Raw genomic sequence first — 15,299 nt, 5'->3', positions numbered from 1 at the left:
TTTATTAATGTGAACATATTCAACCATACTATCATATCAGGAATTTCCAGAAGGATAGGAAGAAATTTGTCAGGATGTGGCTGAAATGTTAAACTGTCTGTTTAATTTAATGAACTATTAATTAACTATCTAAAAGATTACTTGGCTTTTTTTTCCATGAAGTAGTTCTAAGAGATGGTAACAGGTATCCAGGTGTTAGAAGGCAAAAATTTCAGGGGTCCGACAAATTTGGGGGATACTGTTAGAATGTTTCTTCAGGCCTTCTCAACGTCTCTAACGTGTGACTGTATATTGTGCATTTTTGGGAGTGCAGTTGATGCACTATTTGCCATATTTATTTAACTGTCAATTTTTGTTTGTGCATGTGATTTTTTAAAAGACATTAACTCCCCACCATATTCTTCTCACTGAGAACAATGAAACCACTCTGAACACTTGTTTAAAAGTTAAATTCCATGTAGTTTATAAGATCCTTTCATAAGAGAGGTTCTTTAGATAGCATTTTCAGATTTTCTTTTGTTAAGACAATTTTTAAAATTGGAGTATATTACTGCTAGTAGATTTGAGAGACATAAACCACAAGCATCTCCCAGGTAAAGAAAAAAAAAGAACAAAGGTGACCTTGTGAGGCTTCTTTAGAAATGAATTGAAAAAAATCACAGAGAGGACCCTGTTACCACATAAGACACAGCTGCCACCAGCAGAGGGAAAAGGGAGGCGACCCCAGGATGAGTTAGAGAACAACAGCTTTTAAGAATTAATGAGAAAGGACCACATTGTACTTAAGGATATGTTTCTTTATTTTTCTTCCTACTAAGGCGTCTCAGTGAAGATCTTGGTGGCATGCAGAAAAAATTAAGATTTTGAATATCTTATCCTTTTCAACTAAATTACTTGAGAAACATTTATCAGACGTTTTTTCTTAACGTGACTATGTAATGTCATTCATATTCTATTTTATGTATATCATTTTAGTATATTTAGACAGTTTATTTTTGTTCGGTTTGTTTGCTTTTGAGATGGAGTCTCTCTTTGTTGTCCAGCCTGGAGAACAGTGGCATGATCTTGGCTCACTGCAACTTCTGCCTCCCATGTTCAAGCGATTCTCAGTTGAAGCAATTCTCACCTCAGCCTCTCGAGTAGCTGTAATTATAGGCGCGTGCCACCATGACCGGCTAATTTTTTTGTATTTTTAGCAGAGACAGGGTTCTCACCATGTTAGCCAGGCTGGTCTCGAACTTCTAACCTCAAGTGATCTGCTCACCTTAGCCTCCCAAAGTGCTGGGAGTATAGGCATGAGCCATCACGCCCAGCCTATTTAGACATTTTTGTGTCCCCATAGTTTTTCCCTACCTCATCTTCTTGATTTTGATACCCAAAGTTATCAACCCAAATTATTGAATAACCTTCCACTTCTTATGAAAGGGAAGGCTGCACCTTCCTCTCATCATTCAGAACATGAAAACAAAGCTAAATCTTCAACGTCAATCATTACTTTTGTCAGTTACAGTTATATCCAGTGACACTGAACTTTTAAGCTATTCTCTTAATTCTTTTACTTTACTAGCATTATAATATTTGGAAAAAATGAGCCAACATCTGAAACAAAATATATAGATATGGCTACCATGTTTGGAAATGATGTGTATTATAAGGTGAATCAAATATTGAACTAAGAATACAGGAAAGAATTTTTTAAAGAATCTGTTGGAATCAGTTAACAGAGAGAGTGAGACAGTTTTTTTAGCATGGACAAAGGCATAGGGCTGTCACATAAAACATAGATATCAACGGATAGCTAGAAAATTCACTTGGCTGTAGGGGTATGGTCCCAGTTGGATGGAAAAATGAGGCATGACCACTTAGATGGGGGGAATCACACTGAAGGGGAAGAAAGGATCCTGAGGCTGAGAAGAGGCGCAGTGAGGCAGAGAACCCATGACTGAGAGACTGGGGGTCATATATGTCTCTTGTTGTCATCTTGAGACTGGTTGATAAAAGATAAAAGAAAAATTAAGCCTCTTTCCCTCAGCTTTTGGTATTGACGTCTGCCTTTTTTTTTTTAACCTTTTTTAAAATTTGTTCTTCCCAAACAGATTATGTAAAACCACAGGATAATATAGCATGTTGGTCTGAAACATGAATTGTCCTTATATCAAGGGTTGACAAACTGTGGCCCGAAGCTATCCCACCACTTGTTTTAGTAAATAAAGCTTTATTGGAACACAGGCACACACATTCATTTATATATTGTCTACTGCAATGGCAGAATTGAGTAGTTGTTGCTGGCAAATACTGTTTTGTGGTCCACAAGCCTAAAATATTTATGATCTGGCCCTTTACAGAAAGGGTTTGCTAACCTCTGCCTAAGATAATTGAGGAGGAAGAGTCAACTAATTTAACTAAAAGTTATTTAAAACATTATAGTATAATATAGTGGATAAGGATAACTAGAAATTTGTGTGGGCTTGAACTCCATCTCTATGTTAATGATTGTTAATATAATTATATTAATATAAGGTTAATATAATTAACTTTGTATCCTTGGAAAAGGTTACTAACTTCTGTAATCTGAAGTTTCTACATTTGTAAAATAGTAACAGAAGTAATGTCTATTATTGTTAGAACTGTTAAAGAGAAATTTATCTACACACTTGTTAACAAAAATGATAAGGCAGACTTTATCAAAGAGCGACATGGTGGTGGGCATAGTGACCGCAACGAGATCTCACAGTGAGGGAGAGACTCAGCTCCCGCAAGGACAACTGGGGATTTGTAACCAAGGAACAGAGTGGGGTCAGGGCATGGAGGATTGCAGTTGACCCTTTAACAAGGGTTTGGACTGTGTGGGTCCACCTACATGTGGGTTTTTTTTTTTTTTCCAATAAAAATTACCTCAAGTGTGCCTGCCTCTCCTGCCCCCTCTTATACCTCCTTCACCTCTTCTGCCTCTGCCAGCCCTGAGACAGCAAGACTGACCCCTCTTCTTCCTCCTCCTCTGCCTATTCAACATGAAGATGAGGAGGATGAAGGCCTTATGATGATCCACTTCCACTTGATGAAGAGTAAATAGATTTTCTCTTCCTTATGATTTTTAACATTTTCTTTTCTCTAGCTTACATAATTGTAAGAATACAGTATATAACACATATAATACACAAAATATGTGTTAAATGACTGTTGCATGTTATTGGTAAGGCTTCTGCTCATCTAGTGTTCTATAAGTAGTAGTCAAACTTGGTGAAAGTCAAAAGTTACCTGTTGACTTTTAACTCTGTGGGGGTTGGCACCCTTTACCCCTGTATTCTTCAAGAGTCAGCTGTACTACAAAGAAATATCAAGGATAAGGTGTTCTGGCTAAGCTGACTTGACAGGATCCTTACTGAAGGCAGGCCAGGGGATTAAGATATTGTAGGTATGGTCAGATGCCCAGGAAGGGGGATTTTCTCTAAACGGACTTAGGATTCTTGTTCAAACTGGATTCAAGAAGGACAGAGAGGGAAACCCAACTTCAGGCCTAGTCAAGCAGGGAACTCAGAGGAACCTGATGAAGGTTTAGGTCAAAGGAGAGAGTCTGTGTCAGAAGTCAATATGGTCACTTATGTAAAACTCTTAGCCAGAACCAGCCAAATAGCATTCAGTAAACTTTGGAGATTATTATATTAAAGTAAAATTGGAAATATATTGCATTACAATTAAATTCCATTAATTTTAAGGAATTTAACAGATGAACCTGGAGACATCTGGGCTTTTGTAGGTGGTAAGGCTAGGAGTTCACCCTGCTCAGTAGGGAACGCTTGAGTGGAAAAGCAGCACTGCCTTAGGTCATGTGAAGGTCTTCTTTCTGGAGGCTGCTCCTGCTTGTGGTGGTAGCTGAGTCTCCACTGATTATGGAGATCAGAAACTTTGATGCAATTCAGTAGTTAAAGTCCTGCTTTGCTACTGACTGTGCTTTTACTGGGGACTGCCAGCGAGTTAGGAATGTACCTGACTAGAATTTTGCTTAGTTTTTGTTTTTTGTTTGTTTGTTTGTTTTAATCTAACTCCCTATGAAGACGTGCTTAAATTTTGTTGATATTCTGTGCTGCTGCTAAGCAGATGAATTAGGGTCCCTGACTCCTTAGAGATTCAGGCATGTGTTTGGTTAAATCAGCAACAAAAATCTTCCCTCTAAGCAGTATTTGCCTTTGGTTTGGCAGACTTGATATCATATCTCACTGATTTCCAATCCTTTTGGAATGCATTCCTTGTAATAACTGCTCACTCTATGCAAGATTCTCTTAGGCCCATGTTAACTAGCTTTCCTCATGAAGTTTGTACGGTCATCCCTCGGTGTAATATAAAATGCTGAGGTATTTACGTATAACCTTGGCACATCCTGTCATATACTTTAAATCATCTCTAGATTACTTATAACATCTAACACAATGTAAATGTTATATAAATAGTTACACTGTATTGGTTAGGGAATAGTGACCAAAAAAAACAAAGTCCATACACACTCAGTGCAGATGCAGCCATCCATTTTGCTTCCAAATATTTTCCATCAGCCATTGATTGAACCCAAGGATGAGAAAACCATGGAGCGACTGTACAGTCACTTGGAGGCGTCATCCACTTTAGTAGATGTAGATACTTCTCATGCTTTTGTCATAGGGCTACCAAAAAAAAAGAAAGCAACGATGGATGGGAGAAAGAAAGTGTACCTGAAGACTTCTGTACATCAAATTATTAAAATAAGTTTACTATTGAAAAGTTTAAGTTCCTTAAAGAACCTGTTCTTAAAGCTTCCTGTTTTCTAGTGCCTGGTACAGAGTAGATGTGCAATGAAATGCATGATGCTCAACTAAAAAACTCTGAGGTTTTAGAGTAAAAAAACTTTAAAAATACAATATGACATGGTAAAACAAAACAAACTGTGCCATAATTATATCAAGTATATTAGTTTGGGTACAGTTATGTTTCAGTATGTCAGAATGTCAGAATCACCTTATCAAATTGTTGTTTCTATGTGGAAAGAATAGGATATTTTTTCAGAAAAAGCATAGGAAACCTTTCTTATGAGTCATGAAAGATATATCTATATTTCTATAGTAAACCATGGCCAGGCCTGCCATAGGCCAGATAATGAAAGAAATAAAATAGATGCAAAGATTGATGATATCTATAGAACTGTGGCAACTATGGTCTAACTCTAATCCCGTATAGAGCAAGAGGTAAATTCTGGAATGTTAACATGTGCCTTGTCATGCTGCCTACTGAGCACTGAGCCTGCAGGTTTGAGCTCCCCTGGCCTTGCAGATTCCCTTCTCCATGTGGGATGGATGCATTGACCTCTGATCTTCAGATTCCCCTCCATGAGAAGAGGAGTCAGTAGTAGGATACTGTGTGCATTTACTTGCACCCTTAACTCCTGAATATCCTCTGTCTCACTCTTTGGTTAATTCAGAAGTATGGAAGTGAAAGCAGCCCTGAGTGTTGTCCAGATCATTTCCACCAGTCTTTGAACCCTGACTTAACCCATCACTGTGCAACCTGGCTTACTTTCATTCTTCAGCCAACAAGGTTTCACCAACTAGTCCAGCAACATTGTTGTATACAAGCATTTGCATATACAAACTAATGGGAAAGCCAGACTAACTACGACCCCCTTAAAGTGTTCATGGAAGATGGGAAGGATAACCTCATTAAGGTTTCTTCTCTCTTTCACTTTTTTTTCCCCCAAATACAAACTAATTTTGAGAACTCGCCTTATCAACCTGTGGAGTGCATGTATTTCTACTTCATTCCTTATGGCTCCAGGGACCAGTTCAGGTTTTATGGGACCAGGTTTTTATATAATTTGGGGAGTTACCTTTAAGAAAAAGAAATCGAGTCCTGTGCAACAATATAAAATAAAAAATAAACTTAATTAGCTCCATAGAACATTTATTTTTAATAGCTCCTTTGAAATGACATCTTATCTTTTCTGTAGCTACCATTCTTCTTGTCTCCTTTCTTTTATTATTGTATGTAGTGAATGGTGGCCTACAGCAGCCCTCACCTTCTGGCTTCCACCTTTACTGAGCCTCTGAAACCACACACACCCTTGGCATGGCTTAATACAACTGACTTCCCTCTCTCAAATTCTATCTTTCCTTAACTTTCATACCACTGTCACCTGTCTTGGTTTGCATCTATCCCTTTTACTGGATTTCCTGATCTGTTAGAGGACCTTAATGTTAACTCTTATCACTCCACTAAAATCCCAGGGTATAGATTTCTTCTTTCATCTGTTCTTTTTCCTGACTTTGGCTGAAAATCCATACATTATTATTGATACTGATTATTCCCTCAAAGCAGGTAAGACCAATCAGGTCTCCAGCCAGGGCCCTGCCTAAACTCTAGCTTCATGACTTTTAACAATCTGCTAGCCGCTTCCATTTGGATATGCTGTTGTCTCAAATTCAGTGTGTCAGTCTCTCTAGCCCCTACTTTCTACCAGTATATTTTCTAACCTGCCTTTTCCTGTAACTGGCACGATAATATGGCACCACAAGTCATGTCGCCTCTCCTTCAGGTATCCATATCCAATTACTAAGTTTCAGTTTAACTTTTCTTTAGTGGTTTACCTGAAATCTACCTTTTCTCTCTGCTAACAGCCTAAATTAGGCTCTTGGCCTTTCTTCCAGGCCTTTGAGATTCTGGTTTTGATCATCATACATAATCCCCTCCTCCTGTGAGCTGTTTCATTCAATAATCCCATTCTCTATCATTCCCTATCCTCATCCTTTCCCAGGTTACACAGGAAGCATTCAGAAATATCTGTTGGATGATTTATTATAAACACAGTAAGGATTTCAGGAGATGCCTGGTTCCAGTTACATTTATCTTTATATTATATTGAAATGTCTCACCGAGTAAATACACTTACTGTATACTAATAGGTGAAGCACTCCTGGCAAACAAAAATGCTGAAGACAATCCACATTAAACCATGAGTGTTGGCTCTGTGTTTGTTAATGTTTTCATTAATGCTTCTATTAAAATTTATTTTGCCTGCCCTTTGTATTACTTATACCCCTTGTAAGTTACACAACCCTCTCAAACTCTTTATTTGTATTCATATTTATTGCTCAAAATAATTATTTTATTTTTGTTATTTATAATATGCCAAATTTACTGTGATCTCTAAATTCAATTTCTAGGCTATTTATTTCCTCTTTCTTTCTAGAGAAGGCAGTGTGGTTGCATACTTAATAGATTCTGAAACTGAACTGCCTGAATTCAAGTCCTTTCTCAGCTGCTTCTTAGTTTTGTGGCTTTGAGCAAGGCACTTAAACTCTCTGTGCTTGTTTCTTCATCTATAAAATGGATATAATAACACTTCTAGCATTGTTTTATAAATATATGTAAAACAAATATTTAAAAAATGTTGGCTATCCTAACCTGAATAGGTTAAACCTATTTAACCGTTGTTGTAAATAAGACTACATCAGCCCACCCCATTCTGTTCCCTCCTGCTGTGGTATACACTACTTCATACTGGCTAGCTCTGTTGAAATTTCTTTCTTAGGATTTTTTTTTTTCTTTTTTCTTTTTTTTTTTTTTTTTTTTTTTTTTTTTGCTGTTCCCCGCTCCCCGCCGCCCCGCAGGACTGTTTGAACCAGGCGTCCCCAAACTTTTTACACAGGGGGCCAGTTCACTGTCCCTCAGACCATTGGAGGGCTGCCACATACTGTGCTCTTCTCACTGACCACCAATGAAAGAGGTGCCCCTTCCTGAAATACGGATAAATGGCCTCAGGGGGCCGCAGTTTGGGGATGCCTGGTTAAACTAACAGAATGAATACAATATCAACTAAGTAATTAGCAAATTTCAAGATTACTGATCTCTTCTCATTCATCTGTGCTGAATAATTGTCACTTTGTCCTGATTTTTTCCAGCACGTTAATCTGTTGTTCTGATATTTTGTTCTCCAGTATTTTTAAAAAATGTATTGTAACATAAATATTGATTTTAATATTACTGCCATATTAGGCTCCTTCTGCGTAAAGTGATTAACATTTATTTAACAGACTTTTTTCAAACAGTTTTAGATTCACAGCAAAATTCAGCAGAAGGTTCAGAGATTTTCCATATTCCCCTGCCCCCGCTCATGCATGGGCAAATATATGATGACATGTATTCACCCACTATTGTATCATCCAGTAGAGTTTCACTGCCCTAAAAAAATCCTTATTTATATAACTTTTATGAATTTTTTTAGGGTAAATTCCTGGATGAGCACTGCTAAGTCAAAAGATTTGTGCATTTTATTATCAGATTACTCTGATACTGTTTCACAAATAGTTTACAAGCAACTGTGAATGATGGAATGACTTTTGAACTGCAGGTATTCTCATAAAAAAATGAAACTCCCGGCCAGGCACAGTGACTCACACCTGTAATCCCAGCGCTTTGGGAGGCCGAGGTGGGCGGATCACCTGAGGTCAGGAGTTTGAGACCAGCCTGGCCAATGTGGTGAAACCTCATCTCTACTAAAAATACAAAACTTAGCTGGGTGTGGTGGCAGGTACCTGTAATCCCAGCTATTCAGGAGACTGAGGCAGGAGAATTGCTTGAATCTAGGAGGCAGAGGTTTCAGTGAGCTGAGGTTATGCCATTGTACTCCAGCCTGGGCAACATTGCAAAACTCTGTCTCAAAAAAAAAAAAAGAACCGCCCCACCGTTGCCCTGTTTTGCCTCCTGTATTTGTCATCCTAGACAACAGATTTTTCCTCCATTTATTCATGATTTATTATTCATTTTGTTTATGAAACAAACTTATGATGGCCCTTATGTGTGCCAGACACTGTATTATAAGCAAGAGATCAAAAAATAAATATGAACTGTTCCTACCCTCAGGGAACATGATTTGGTGTAGAAGGCAGATATAAATCCATCATTGAAGTGCCGTGCTCAGCCTTTCAAAAGGGCAGCCTGGAGTGATTAAGGAAGAAGGCAAGAAGCACACTAGCCCAGATTTGTTGAGGGTCTGGGGAGGATTAGTTAGGAAGGGCTTCCTGAAGGAGAAGATACCCGAACTGAGCAATTAACAATTAGAAGTTAGGGAAAGGAGGGGAGGGCAAGGGACATTATTCCAGGCAGAAGGTACAACATATGCAAACCCCAGAAAACACAGGGAAAGCATGCTTATCAGAAATGTCTTCCGTGATATGTATAAATGGTTCGTATTACAACAATTTTCAAATCAGCATGATATGGGGAATTTCACAAATCTTAAGTGAGAAACAGTTATTCCAGTAGATAAGTAGCAACATTTCTTATCTGTTATAAGAATCAGTAATATAGATGTTATAAACAAAGTTACATAGTATTAGCAAAGTATTAAATAATGGAATGTTGACATTTTCTATTAGCTAAAACTAGATTTTGGGAGAAAGGGGGCTTAGCAAGGTATGAAAATGTCCTCAGTGTGTGATTTAAAGCATTTAATGAAAATGAGCCAATGTAATTTTCTATGACAGATTTAATTCTGTCAAGCAGTCTAAGATACGAAATATCAAAAGAAAGCTGATATTCAAGTCTAAACAGAAATGTCAGCAAACACACCTATATTCATGGAAGTTTGGAAAACAATGTGTTCTTCTCTCTAAAAATAACAAAGCTTTTACTTCTAGTTAGGAGGAGCAGCGGACCTTAGGGATCTTGTGGACAGTAAGATTGATGTTTCTTTGAGGCAGAGTTTTAAGCTTCAGGCACAGTTTTCACTGAGCAGAAGTCTGTAACGCTTATACATCAAGGGCACTTACGTGGTGATTGCAAAAATTGCAGTGAGAATTGACTACAGTCCTTAGACAGTGACATTTGAGATATTTTCTTTCTGTTCTTTTCAGTAGCTGGTTTTATGGCAGGTGTTTTCTGTGACATTCTGGAGCAACAACCAGAAATATGGCATCAGGGGTGATCATAAGATGAATGGTTGGAGAAGACAGTGGCTTCTTGACATTGCACTGAAGAATTGCCTAACAAGCTTCTAGTTTAAAAGTGAAATGCTATTTAGAGAAGAACTTGAGAAACAGATACCCAGAACAATGCCTGAAATTAGACCATCATTTATTCTGAAAGTTTAAAATTTTTTAAAGAATATTTTTAACTGTGTGGAGGAGTATTTTTCTGTTATTTATTCCACCACTCATAAGTACTTCTTGATTTTGTTTGTTTGTTTGTTTGTTTGTTTGTTTGTTTTTTGAGACTGAGTCTCACTCAGTTGCCCAGGCTGGGGTGCAGAGGCGTGATCTCAGCTCACTTCAATCTCCATTTCCTGGGCTCAAATCATTCTCCTGCCTCAGCCTCCTGTAGCTGGGATTACAGGTGCATGCCACCATGCCCAGTTAATTTTTCTTTGTATTTTTAGTAGAGATGGGGTTTCACCATGTTGGCCAGGCTGGTCTCAAACTCTTGACCTCAAGTGATCCACTCACCTCTGCCTCCCAAAGTGCTGTGATTACAGGCGTAAGCCACCACACTTGGCCATGAGTACTTCTTATATCTGTGTTATACTTTGAATGGCAGTATTGGAGAATTTTGCACCAAGAAAAATAAATTATTTTCTTTGTAATACTTATAATGGAATAAGACAGTTCTACTGTTTACACACTGATCAATAATTACGAGCATTTCAGCATCCTTGCAAAAGCATTAGATAGGCTAAAATGTATTTTGATTAAAAATTCACATTACTTTATCTGTTTCTCAGTGCCATTGTTTTCCATCTAGCCATTCTCTTTTTCTCTTCACTAGAAAGAAAATATAAGTGCCTAAATATATATACATATATTATACATATATGTGTATCTATATTCTCCTTCTGTCTCTGGGGAAGAAAGGTGATGTTTGAGTTGACCCCTGAGAAGGTGTTCTGTGGGCAGACATAAGAGAATAAAACTTTTCAGGGAGAGGATTAACCATCAACAGAAGCACAGAGAATCATTTCGCTGATGGTGCATTCCAGGGATTGTAAGGTTTTGTTATGCCTGAAGCATAACATATATATAGACATATATATAGGCCACAAAATCAGAAAATATTAGATAGGATTCACTGCCTCGTATTCTTTATATCCACTCTCAGTACATAAAGAATTTAGAACAAGGCCTGGCATCATAATAGTTATTTACCAAATATGACTCATAAGTACTCTAAAACATATGTAATGAGGACATGAGTCTGTCATTCCTGATAGGTTGTAAGGAGATGTTGATGCTGATTTTGAGGGTTTTGTCAAGATTCGACAGGTGCTGTCTCAAATGGAACTTCCGATAGACCGCAAGGCTGGTAGAGAAAGAGGCATGTACCCGGGTATCATTAAAGCCCTGGACAGACCTCAGCCCCAGCAGTCAGTCACTTATTCAAAATGTTGCTCAAGTGTAGAATCATGTAAAATGATACATGTCCTAAACCATGTCCTTCTAAGTTCTCTAAAGATAATCTTATTTCCCATCTCTTTTGTTGTGGGCCCAAAAACTCCTGTCTCCATATTGGTCCATTAGTTGTAGTTCTGGAACATTTTTCTTGCTAAAACATACCATTTTCTGTTTAAGTGGTTTGACAAATTAAAGATACTCACGAAGCATTCTTGGAGTATAATTCTAGATTTTTGTGTGTTTTTTCCAATCTTTTACAGTTGTCTTACACCTAATTTCATGTGTGTACATGTGTTTTTTTAAAAGCCCTCTTTCCACTCTTATTTTATGAATTATGTATCATATGTACTCTGTCTGCATATGTACATTGCCAAGCACAACTAGCATTAGCTTGTCTTTTATCTTTTTTTCATTCTTTCTTTCTTTTTTTTTTTTTTTTTTTTTTTTGAGATGGGAGTCTCACTTTATTGCCCAGGCTAGAGTGCAGTGGCTGTTCACAGGTGATCTTAGTACACTGCAGCCCTGAACTCTTGGACTCAAGTGATCCTTCCAAGTAGCTGGTACTACAGGTACACACCACCCTTATCCAGCTTTGGTTAACTCTCGGTCATAGAACTTAACTAGTTAGAGCAATAGTGAGTGGGATTATCAGAGGGTAGCCTCCCAACCACAGGCATTACTCATGTGCTGGGCACCAGTTAGGATATTTGACAGAGGGAGTAAGAGTCTTGGTTAACCCTGGGAGTCAGTAAATTGGAAGTCAATTAAGAGAGATTGTATTATAATACCTTCGACACATGATATCTGAAAGTATTGACATGGCACTATGAAATGCGGAAGGGAATGACTACTTGAGTGGGCAAAGTATTTACAATCTGGCAGGAAAGACAAAGATGAAACAAATAAGTACAATAAAGGTTTTTGGTGCTACAGTAGAATGAAAATGGAATTACCATGATCGACTGAGATTCATTTCTGAGAGAGGAGAGGGCCTGAGCGCAAGGGGTTGGCCCAAGGAAGGCAAGCAACATTTGCCTCCCCAAGGGAAGTTGGTGACATCTGCCTTGGAGTACTCTGAGACAAGTCAACAGGAACATAACGGTTGATGGCAGAGGTTTTGGGATAGATCTGGGTTTGGGTAGCTGCCCTTTCACTGTCTTTGAGACCAGAACAAGTGACTCGCTCTCTTTAAACCAGCTTCCTTGCTTGTAAAATAGGAATAATTTTAGAGCCTCTTGAAGATTAATCAAGCCAATGTATGTAAGATATTTAGATTCATGACTGTTCCTTTTTAACTACTCAATAAATCATGGTGGTGGGTTGATTAATAATCATCTTTAAAGGGCAGTCCAGTTAACTTGAAAGAGAATTTTTGCCTTGGTCCAAGAACAAAACTCTTGCCAACAGGAAACATTTTAAAAGTAACTAGACATTAATAGTAAAGTTACTTTTAAAAGTCTTAGCTGTCCCCTTTATTCCTACAGAAACTGAACTGGGGTGGAAGAGTACAGGATAAGCCTTGGAAGATTTGGCTCTCCTCCATTCTGGTGCCTTGCACAGAGGCCAAGGCCCACTTCCCTGTGGCTTCATTGCACTGAGAGGAGAGGCTGGCCTTGCAAACCCTAGTGTCCCACATCCCTCCCAGCTCAGCTGATCTGTATTTCTGCTTTAGTGGAGCTGTTAAGCAGCTTGTAGACTAAGTAGGTGCTTAGATGTAATTCGCATTTGTTGCTTTGAACGTTTAACTATTTATGTAATTAAAGTATCTTAATCTAGAATATTCATTAATGCAGAGAAAGGTATTGAAAACTTAGTTTACTTTCAGAGGAATGACAGGAGCAAGAAAACATCTATATAATGGCCACCACACCAAGTAAAATGCTTCTATCTCATATATCCTGAGAGTGGCCCTTTATAGTAGTAAGAAAGCCAGCTGCCTTAAGTCTCTTGAGTTTCTCTGGGTGAAAGTCCCAGCAATATGGCATTGTTACTGTGTTGCTGTAATTTATGTAAATGTGTTGTCAGAGATGAATTAAAACTTATAGTTGTAAATCTGCAAGGACACAGCCATAACTCACACAGATTTATTACTTGTAGACATGTATATCAAGGCTCTGGAATTACTGCCTCTACTGTAGACAGAGGTTAAAGAAGAAGGCAACAACTTACATGCCATTATACCTATACAGCAGTTTGTCATTCATTGGTAGTGATATGAATACAAAATACAGGCATGTGGACTGTCCTTCACCCAACACAGCCTAATGCACGAAATTCAGCAAGAATGAGCACCAAATGAGGAGTCAGAAAATTTACTCGTATACCCATTTACCAAGTTTGTTGTTTAACTTCTCTGAGCCCAAGTTTATTAGGTATAAGACAATTTAAAAAAAAAAAAAACTTGTCAATGCCCCCAGTGTACTCTGCATGGCTTTTAGTGAGGTAACCATGCATGCATTCATTGATTTGAGAAACATTAATTGAGTGCTACTATATATCAGACACAAGACTATTTGTTTAGGCTTAAAGGAAATAATTTTGTCCAACATCCTTATTTTTGAAAAAAAAGAGAGAGTGAGACCAGAAAGGTGAGGTGCCTTCCAGAAGTAGGTATGTGAAAGGGCTTTTAAAATTGCAAGGCCCTTTCAAGGGAAATAATCATTAATTGTAATACAAACCCAGTATCTCCTTTATATGATGATGTCTGTGTGTTTAGTTCTCCACGATGTTTCCATCTGTCTAGGAGTTCCTTTTATCTAAATTCACTGGGTATTGCCATTTAGCATTGTTCTTTCCAAACCACGGGACATATCAGAATCGTGTAGGATATTTCAAAATAGACTCCTCCTTCCTCAGACCTCCTGAATCAGAATCTTTATGCAGGGATACAGGTATCTACATTTTTATAGCACACCCGTATGTAATTCTAAGGCAGGCTGGATTTGGAAACTCTTGAGTTTACAGAATAAAATACTGTATAAGGAATTAATAATGCGTGAATTAATATTTAAGTCGCCATTATAAAATCAGATAATTTAAAAATAGGGAAAAGTCATTTACTTTAGATCTGGAATCATATAGGCTGAAATGGAACTTTAAGATGAGTGGAATTTGATTTTTTTATTATTGAAAAGGCAATGTAGCAATAACATTAAAGAAAGGTTTAAGGCCGGGCGCGGTGGCTCAAGCCTGTAATCCCAGCACTTTGGGAGGCCGAGGTGGGTGGATCACGAGGTCGAGAGATCGAGACCATCCTGGTCAACATGGTGAAACCCCGTCTCTACTAAAAATACAAAAAATTAGCTGGGCATGGTGGCGCGTGCCTGTAATCCCAGCTACTCAGGAGGCTGAGGCAAGAGAATTGCCTGAACCCAGGCGGAGGTTGTGGTGAGCCGAGATTGTGCCATTGCACTCCAGCCTGAGTAACAAGAGCAAAACTCCGTCTCAAAAACAAAAAAAAAAAAAAAAGAAAAGGAAAGAAAGGTTTAGAGGGGAAAAACCCATGATATTCCCACAAACAATGATTTTATGGCTATATACTGGTTACTCATATGTGTAAATATTTATAGATAGTTACAGTCAGTCTGCATACTCCTATATTTGCTTTAAAATATTACCTAAAATCATAACATTTTAGTCAATAAGATTTTAGGTATTTCTACCCAGAAATTTGTCTCACTGCCCTGAGCTGAGTTAGGGCTAGAATCCCTAGATTTTTGTATTGAGAATTTTCCTGTGATGTTATGCTAAACTACCCAGCCAGAATTTTAAGCCCCTCCTGTTGAGGACACATATAGCCTCCTTTTCTCTCGACAGTTCCCTTTTTGATGTCTTTTCAGTTCTTCAAATTACAACAGGAGGGAGCCTCTATCTGATAAAATCAGTAATAGA

The 15,299-nt window shown here is 38.1% G+C and overlaps 1 protein-coding gene across 4 annotated transcripts in view; it reads left to right on the top strand.

The window, feature by feature from the left end:
* WDR7 (WD repeat domain 7) overlaps positions 1–15,299 on the top strand; it is a 372,789-nt gene that overhangs the window by 306,848 nt on the left and 50,642 nt on the right. The window lies entirely within an intron of this gene.

This window comes from Saimiri boliviensis, chromosome 13 (assembly GCF_048565385.1).
Source record: "Saimiri boliviensis isolate mSaiBol1 chromosome 13, mSaiBol1.pri, whole genome shotgun sequence".
Classification (NCBI taxonomy): Eukaryota; Metazoa; Chordata; class Mammalia; order Primates; family Cebidae; genus Saimiri; species Saimiri boliviensis.
The sequence above is the reverse complement of the archived record's forward strand: the minus strand, read 5'-3'. Positions and strand labels throughout refer to the sequence as shown.